This window comes from Aotus nancymaae, unplaced genomic scaffold (genome assembly GCF_030222135.1).
Source record: "Aotus nancymaae isolate 86718 unplaced genomic scaffold, 86718_ANA_hifiasm-v0.15.2.pri h1tg000012l, whole genome shotgun sequence".
Taxonomy (NCBI): Eukaryota; Metazoa; Chordata; class Mammalia; order Primates; family Aotidae; genus Aotus; species Aotus nancymaae.
Window position 1 is genome coordinate 17,514,106 of NW_026988423.1, and position 9,425 is coordinate 17,523,530.

General features: G+C 44.4%; 1 long non-coding RNA gene across 2 annotated transcripts; it reads right to left on the minus strand.

Annotated features, from left to right (window-relative positions):
• Positions 1-1,461: 1,461 nt before the first annotated feature.
• On the minus strand, positions 1,462-8,042 carry LOC110568340 (uncharacterized). Of its 2 annotated transcripts, none has more exons than XR_002478640.2 (3): positions 7,932-8,042; positions 7,478-7,549; positions 1,462-1,610 (listed from the first exon to the last, which is right to left on the minus strand). It is a non-coding gene; the product is annotated as an uncharacterized LOC110568340 (long non-coding RNA). The 2 variants fall into 2 exon arrangements; XR_002478639.2 differs by having other exon boundaries at positions 1,462-1,754.
• Positions 8,043-9,425: the final 1,383 nt, after the last annotated feature.

Here is a 9,425-nt window from a genome sequence, read left to right on the forward strand (position 1 = left end):
ATGACTACCCTACATGGGGTCCAGGGCCCCAGGACTGCCTGCTGTAGCCAACCTTTGCCTTACAAGACCATGGGGGCCCAGCTCCAGTGGGCAGCTTCTATAGGCACAGCGTTCTATAGACAGGATAAATATTTGTGTTATATTCACACACACAGCTTGGAGCCTGAGCCAGCTTTATGGCCAGGCCTGGGGAGACTGGAGGCTGAGCTGCACCAGCTAAGGCAAATGCGCTTTCCTGGTGGCGTTACAAGAAAGCAACTTGGACCTGGGGATGAAGAGAGAGTTACTGGGCCCGGATGGGTGGGCCCTGAAGCCATAGATTCCTCCGGTCCAGCTTTCCCTCCCTAATGGATTGACCCCCACCATGCCTAAGACAACATATGCTGAACCACCCCCTGCCACCATAGATAGTCTCATCCCCAAGTAGATGTTGGGGCCTCAGAAGGCCTGAAGGTCATCTCATCCAGATGTACTTACTGGGGCTGGAAAGGTGGAGTATTTGCCTACCATCACCCAACCAGTCATGTCTGCTTTCCTAGGTCCCTCTTCATTTTATTATTTATTTGGATACAGTGTCTTCCTCTGTCTCCCAGGCTGGAGTGCAGTAGTGCAATCCCACTCACTTCAACCTCTGCCTCCCTGGCTCAGCCTCCCCAGAAGCTGGAACTACAGGTGCACGCACCACCACACTTGGCTAATTTGTGTATTTTGTGTAGAGACAGGGTTTCACCATATTGCCTAGGCTGGTCTGAAACAATCCTGGGTCCAAACAACTTATCCAACTTGGCCTCCCAAAGTGCTGGGATTACAGGCATGAGCCACCATACCTGGCCCCCATTTTACATTTCCAAAGCAAGTCCTCTTTTTCTAAACTTCAGGAGGTTTTCTAAACCTCAGTCTTTTTCCCCCCAACATCTCTGGGAGGCATCAGACCTCTAGACCCAGAAAGATGTCCTGCCTGGGACAGAAGGGTAAAACTGGCTACATTTTTTACCTGCATCCCTCATTCCTTGTTCTGTACTTCCTACGTACACATTTATATTTCCCACTCATTCCTCTAGAAAGAAATGAACTTTTACTAAGGACCTAACATAAGCCAAGTTGTTTTCAATTGACAGCCACTCTATGAGACTAGTTACTTTTCCCAGTGCAACTGTAACCAATGTGTTGAATAAACAAGACCCATGAGACATATTCAAAACATTTTTTTCTTTTGTTTGCCATTGCCCTTTAAATATATTCAGAGCTTGTTCAGTCCCTTGACACTGGGTAAAATCTCCAATTTTTCTGCCTACTTTTAGAGAATATAAGTCATTTTAAGTCACCAGTATATCTTAAATCAATAATTAAAAGTGTCTAGTTCAATATAATAGTCAACACATTGATCTTTATACAAAGACATATTAATCAGGATGTTACAGGTCTATGCTGTGCTAACAAAGAAGCCTAAAAGCTCTGTAATTAATGCATACATTTTATTATACTTCTCATTCATCCAGAGCCCACGATAGGTCAGGAGACTCTTCCAGGCAGCTGTCCTCCATGTGGTGACTCATGGATTCAGGCCAGTTTGATCTTGTGGTTCCATTACCAACACATGTCTTCGTGCTCTGGGCAACAGAGACAGAAAGCTTAGAGGCTTACAGGGCCCTTGCTGTGCCTTAGTCTGGATATGACACACAGCACTTCCAATCACATTTTCTTCCACAGAACTAATCATATTGTCCCACCCAACTTCAGCAAGGCTGGAAAGTCTGAAGGAAAAAACATGAGAAATTGGTGAACACAGGACATTGTCTCCATCACTAAAGACAACCCTTATCCCCACTGCCTCAGCTGCAGTTAGCACAGACAGGCCCCTACTACAGAGTAAAGAGGATGCCATCAGCTTTCTCTTCCTTTCTTAGATACCTCCCTTCTGTTCAACTGTTTCTGACCCCTCTGGAGTTGGAGCCTTGGGAGGGAGAAGAGGTTAAAAGAACAGGAAAGTTTTCTCTTGATAGCTATTGTATTAAAACGGCTTCAGGAGCTCTGGGCCTGGCAGAGCTAAAGGCCTGGAGTTGTCTTGCCTCTCATGATACTCTCATGGCTTGTCAGAGGCCCTGCTGGGAAACTGACATCATTTCCCATGACTCTGGCTCAGTATTGCCTTCCTATTGGTCACCCCCTTTCAAGGCCCTTGTTTTCTGACAGTCTACTCCACATGAATTCTCCCTATTGATTTCCACTGGGATCCTTTGGATTTAGGTCAGTTCTCTCTCCCACTGGTGCCTACCTGGTCCATCAGAAGCATTCCTGCCTCTTTTGTTCTGACAAACCACAGGAGTAAAGGCCAGTGTCAATTCAGCAGCAGCTCTCCTTAGCTTCTCAACTGAAGTAGCTGGCTTGCCAAGCCCTCGTGTCTTTGAGGTTTCATGGGCAGGAGTCAGGCACCAGCCTTCTGGGCCCCCCTAACTACAGGGAATAACATCAAGCTGCCTAAGTGGTGTATTCTCTTGCCGTGAGGTGAGGGGAAAGTACTTTCACCCTCTGTCTTATGGGGCGGGAAGCTCCAGGCATGGCTCAGTTCAGAGACACACTTTTTGTTAAATCCTCTCTTCGTTTCCAACAAATTGGCAACATATGATTTCCACGTTGTAGGTGAGGGATGTTGAGAATTATGATCACGAATTTCCAGATAATATTTTTGTAAATTTTGCGTGTGGGCTAGTGTACTTCATTCAGTTTAATACTGTGTAATACGAGTGACAGATACCCAACTCAACTCAAGTTGGTTTAAGCAAAATGGAGGATTTGTTGTAAAGGACATTGGAATGTCTTGTGGATCCTGAGAGCATGAATTCAACAGGGGTTTAAGAATTACTATAGCCAGGTTCCCATGTTCCCTCAGGACTTCTTTCTCACCCTCTGTTGCATTCTTTCTTGCTGAGAGTGAACTCCCGTTCCTCACCTCTCTGGTCTCATCATTGGAAACATGGCTGCCGGCAGCTCCCAAAACACATATCTTCTAGTCCAGCCACAAAAGACTTTCTGCTCTCAGGCCCAAGACCAAAAATCCTCCAGAAGTGGGCACTGTGCAGTGCACCTGTCATCCCAACTACTTAGGATGCTGGAACAGGAGGATTGCTTGAGCCCAAGAGTTTGACTACAGTCTGGCAGCAGAGCAAGGTCCTGCCTCTTAATAAATAAATAAAAATTTCGAGGAAAGGGACAAATGGGTTCCACTTCATTTTAAGGCTCTTTGCTAGCCTAATCAGCTTGGTTTGGGGACGAGAACTTCTTGTGACATGGCAGCTCCTCTGCAACCTGGATGGTGTGGGAGCTGGGAAGTATGTTGACCCTAGCACTTTCCAGCTGTTCAGTCATTTGGGCTTGTATTAGTGTGTCTGGTTGTTCATTCTAACTTTAGTAGCATTAGAAGATGGAGACAGGGTTCTGGTTTGTACAAAAGCCCACAGAACCCAGGCCAGCCAGCTAAAGAAGACCTCTCTTGCCTCTTCTACCAATAAGGATTTCCTTTCTACATCATAAAGCATTTAGATCACACTGTCTTGAATTATGAGATGCCTGCCCAAGAGTCTTCTCTTTCAAACAATGTTGGAATGTTGCAAATATCTAAGTTCTGGAGCTATGCTTTTGTCAGTTTTATATACCCTAAATCATCCCAAGCACTGCCTCACATATAACATCAATTCATTATATTTATTGAATGTATGAACAAATAAATGAGTGATTCCAAAGGACATTTTCCCTACCTGTGAACCTACTGAAAACTCACTTGAGAATGACTAAAGGAAAAAAACATTCATGGATCTTAGATAGAATTTCTTGCTGCCCTTCCAGAAAATCTGAGTTTCATACATGAAATACGGTAAAAGTTTAAAATAACATCTAGCATGTTTTGTACATAGAATATGCTCAACAAATATTTGCTGGTTGGCTCAGAGACACCAAGGACCCGGCTCCATATCATTCCTGCTCCATCTCCATGTCTTGGGCCACCAGCTTTCACTACCCCATCTGCCCAGCTAACCTATCCCTGCTGCAGTCAGTCAGGCACTAGAATTTTCCCAGAAGGGCATCAGCAGAGCTATTTGCTCAATGGACTCTACTCCTCCATTTTGTTTTCAAAGGAGTTAGAATTCAGAAATAACTTTCTCAAAGGAAAATGGGATGCTGGAACAAGAGATAGAGAGTAACTAAAATCATCTTGACCCTAGGCTTGTTTATTCCAACCATCTGCAGAGCAAAGGCAGACAGAGGTTGAGTACCAGATACATCATTAGAAAGATGAAGCCAAGAGAAGTCTAGGGAGAAGGTCACAGGGAAGAATCTGATGAGGCAGAACCTTGTTCCTAATCAGACATTCGAAGGAAGCCAAAACCTGGGAAACCATATCATTATTTAAAAATCCCATTAAGGCTCTATATGGGGGAGAGAGAGGTGATGTTTGCTAATTTCAGGAAGTAACTGAGTAGTTTTAAGTACCCAAAATTAATTGATGGTTTTAAGGAAGAAATAGAGTGTAGGTAATGCTGAGTCATAAACTCATTGTTGGGGAAGAGGAAGACTATTAATTCTCATGATTCCTCATACCACAGGACAGAAAACTAATAGTTCAAGTTGTGTGTGATGAAATCTAATGCTGTGGCATAATTTTTTCTCATCGATTGGTTCCTAGCCCATCTCCAGTGATTTATAGGAATAACGGGGAGGGAGGGCTCACTGCAGGATGGCCGGGGCTGGGGAGGTTTATGTGCAATACTGGTTTCCAGAGTTAATAGATTTTCAATTATGGCCTACGGAATAGTGTTATGTTCCTGGAGGCAGCATCCTGAAACTTAGCCACTACTAGCTCAGCAGACCCCACCCACCACTCCAATCCAGGCATCTGAGCGGGATGGGAGAAGTTCCTACCCGGGTCAGTATACTGGGACGTGTCTGCCTGGAAAGTGTCTAAGTTCCCTCCTTCATCAACTGAAACCCAATGGCATTGAAATACTTATTCCCACATCCCTGCAGCTGAAAAACTGAAAAAGGCATGGTTCATAGAACCAGAATTACTCCCATTTTACCCAATGCAATGTGGTAGCCTAGCAGAGATTTTATCTAAGAAGCAGAGTCTAGAGTTGGAGACAAGCAGTCTTATAGGAGCCAAGAGTCTAAACTGGAAGGTGATAAGCGAAAAAGCCTCAGGGTCCGGAGCCAGGAGAAGAAGAAGATGTCGAAGACTGACAAAAAAACCTCCCTAGAGCAGAAACCACAACACCTTCTTAGTCATTGCTGTGTCCTGTGCACCTGGCACATTGTTTGACACAAAGGGGCACCCAAGTATTTACTGAATCAATGAGCCAAACAGGCCTGTGGAGCCTGTTACCAGGATCACAAAGACACTTACTAATCACCAAATTTTCTATGCTCCTCCACCTCCCTAAACCTCTTTGAGTAAATGTGACCATTGACTGGTACAGGCCAGTGGACTGTGAGTACAGCAGTGCAGGACGTTTAATAATAGTGCAGGACCCTCCAGCATCTCTTCCCTTGCAATAGTGATTGTGGAAGTCTCATGTTTCAGACAATACAGTACAAGATGTGAGGACTTTTATCAACTTAGGTTCTCGTAATGGGTTGGGAGTGAGAAATAAACCTGTATTGTATTAAGCCTTTGGGATTTCCTTAGCCAATCCTGAATAAATGTAACAATCTACATTTACCAATTGTCTTACCTCAGGTTGCTATAAAAATTACCATAGACTGGGATTACAGGTGTAAGCCACCTGGGAGGCTGAGGTCAGCAGATCACGAGGTCAAGAGATCAAGACCATCCTGGCCAACATGGTCAAACCCTGTCTCTGCTAAAAATACAAAAATTAGCTCGGCCTGGTGGTGCACGCCTGTAGTCCCAGCTACTCAGGAGGCTGAGACAAGACAATTGCTTGAACCCGGGAGGCGGAGGTTACAGTGAACTGAGATCACACCACTGCACTCCAGCCTGGCAACAGAGCGAGACTCTATCTCAAAAACAAACAAAGAAGCAAAAAATTCCCATAGACTAGGTGACTTACACATTTATTTCTGTCAATTCTGGAGACTGAGAATTCCAAGAACAAGTTGCCAGCAGATTTGGTGTCTGGTGAAGGCCCTCTTCCTGGACTGCAAATGGCTGCCTTCTCACTGTGTGCTCATGTGGGCTTTCCTTAGTACTGAGCTTGGAGAAGGAAGAAGATCTGGTCTCTCTTCCTCTTCTCATGAGGACATTAATCCTATCACAAGGTCCCACCCTCATGACCTTATTTGAACCGAATTACTTTTCAAAGGTTGCACTGCCTAATATCATCACAAAGGGGCTTAAGGCTTCAACATAAGAATATGGAACGGGGGGGATACAAACATTCTATAACACCAGTTTAATCCAGTGACTTACTTCCAACCCTCCTTTCATACCCTCTTGCAAAAAGGTCTAATTTTTGGAAGTTATGTGAGCTGGTTCACCATTCTTTAACTCTTTCACTCATCTTTGTCACCATTACCCTCCACCTTATTTTTCATTCCTCTCACTCATTCTGGATTTTATTAGCTGACTCCAAAATTTCTTTTGCTCCTCATCTTCTATCATCACATTTCACATCTATGCAAACTATTTTGAGCCCTAATATCATCAGTATTCCTTGACATCCATGACTTGAGCATCAGTATTCCTTGACATCATCAACTCCAACAACATGTATCCACGTTAGCAACAATCAATCCTCCTATGGCCACATTCTGGGCTACATTATCATATAACTCTTCCTGCTTTGGAAATGCAAATTCCAATATACCAATTTTCTTCCCTTTCACTCCCACCATGCTGCTGTTTGACTTCACTTAGAGCTCCAATCCTTCAAGTTCAACCTATGAATCTCCCTCCCCAAGTAGACCCTCATACTCTTCTCTACATCCTCCGTCCTTATCATAGTGCACAGCCCAGGGAGTTATGCAGAAGTTATTCATGAAAAATGAATTAGCAAGGTGGCTGTATACCCGCACCTGGTAGTTTTTTCCCCATGGCCTCTTAAGTGTTACTTGGTAAACTGCATTACAGATTCCTCTCAAGAGCATCTGGACAGAACTCAAAAGTTAGAATTCTAACACTGGGTTCATCACTAGTTACCTACATGATCTTGGACAAGTCCCCTGACTTTTCCCCGAACTTCAGCTTTTTTGTGTCTTTTTTTGCTAAATTATTAATAAGGATCAAATGAAGTCATGAATGTGAAAATGTAAAAAACTCTATAGGAACATAAAAATCACTCTAATAATGCTCATGGGTTTCCTATTGTTCAGCACGTATGAACTTGTCAGATTCACATTCTTCCTTATGAAGGAAAAGCCAGGCAGATGTGGAACAACCAAATGCCTATAAAGCCAAAACTGAAACATCAGGTTCCCAGATCAGCACATCCAGCTTCATTGCCTTACTCATTCCTTCACTTACCAAACGTTCATTGATTTCCTATTGTTTTCAAGTACTTAGGAAGACACAGGCCTTGCCCTGATGGAGTTCAACCTTTTGATAGGAAAAGAAAAGGAAACAATAAATTGCAATCAGAGTGATAAGAGCAAAATAGAAGTATGTGCAGGATTCTGGGGATGGAGGAACCCCAATCCTCTCTAGGGAGAGAGGGACACAGAACAGTTTCACATGTCAGGATCTACGTTCTCACCAGCTACACAGGATCAGCCCTTCTGGGGACACAGCCATTAGGCCAGGATCTGGAGGAAACTGACACATGGGGAAAAAATGAAACACAACCAGGAATTGAGCTTCTATCTGTAAGTCTTCCTCCAGTTCCTTGCCTCAGCACTACCCGGACACAGCCCCAAAGGATTCAGGTATGGGTGCAATTATTTCTCTCAATAAGCCTATGAGGTATAAGGCTATCACTTGCCTCTGTGAGTAAATTCCAGACAGATCTTCTGAGACCAAATCCTGCATTCTTCTCACCATGTCACACTCCTATCACACCTGGGAACGATGCAGGATGGGAGCCTGAGGAGGGGATAAAGGCCTCCCCACACGTCTATAATTGGCTTCAGAGTTTCAGGAGAGGCTTATTGTCCCGGTGAACAGATTGCCTCTAACCAGAATCCTTCTTTTACCACTGACTCCCTGCAGCGCAGGCCAAACAGATCTATATCTTATTATGCCAGATTCCTCAGCCCAGTGCAATGGAAATTAAATTCTATCTGCACAGGAGCCCAGCACAGGCACTGCATTCTGGCTGGTTAGGCAGGGCTTTGGATGACGGGGAAAGTGGAAAGTACTTCCCAGTGATGAGAGCCTGACAAAGCAAGTGTGCCCCAAGAATTAGTTGCGCTGCAGACAGACAGGCTGGCCTCCTAATCTCAAGAAGCTTGGGTCTTCATCCCTGGATCCTGGGAGCCTCTGAGCCACTCAACCATGGTTCACCCTGGTGAATCTGGGGGGCACATTTTCCCCACTTCTTCCTGGTCAACAGATTTTAAGGAGGATACAGACCTAGCCATTTTGCTGCCACAAGGATCCAGAGCATATTCTGAACAACGGTTGTAGCATTTTTAGTAATCTGTGGATACTGAAGAGGAGATTGTTGTCTCAAAGCTGATTCCTTTGTCTTTACTCTTACCCTAGCCCCCTAGGTGGGTCTCTCTCTCTCTCTCTCTTCCTTATTTTTTTCTTTCTCTCTCCCTCTCCATCTTCCTTACTCTGTAAGTGTGTGGGGGGGAGTTGGGGGAAGGCAGCAGGGGAGCACATATCCACATGTAATTTTCGATGTCGAAGTCAGCATTTTCAATTACTTTTCACTCATTTCTCCCCCTACCCTTTTCTACTTGTAGCTATGGAAACACATAATAAATGTCCATTTAGATGTGCAAGGGAAACAATTTTCAGAACAAAAGATAATTTATTTTCATGAGCCCCACGTTCTCCTACTTCTTGTACCTCATTCCTAGCCACTGGCTTGCTGGCGTACATGGGTGACATTCATGGCTTAGCAGAGAGGAGGCCACATCATCAAAACCCATCGTGAACCCACCATCTTGGAGCCCCTCCATGCATATGATCCTGTCTGTATGGGCTGAAAGAGGAATGCCCCTGACTGGACTTGGAGCACTAGATGCAATGCCTCTGGAAAACTCAAGGAAACACCTTTCCAGAATTCAGAAAGGTTTGAGACTCAGCAGGACACAGACTCCTTTCTCATGCCAGGGAGAGGATAACCCTGGAAGAAAGCAATCATGCTGCAGTAGTGACCTCCACAAAGCTTGGAATCAGGGGGTCTGTGCATCTGAATATTATTGCTAATGGGCTATGCTTCTCAAAATAACATACCCTAGATGGTAGGACATGGAGTTCTGAAAGCTATGACATGAATATGCTGTATTTTCCTCTGCGATCAATT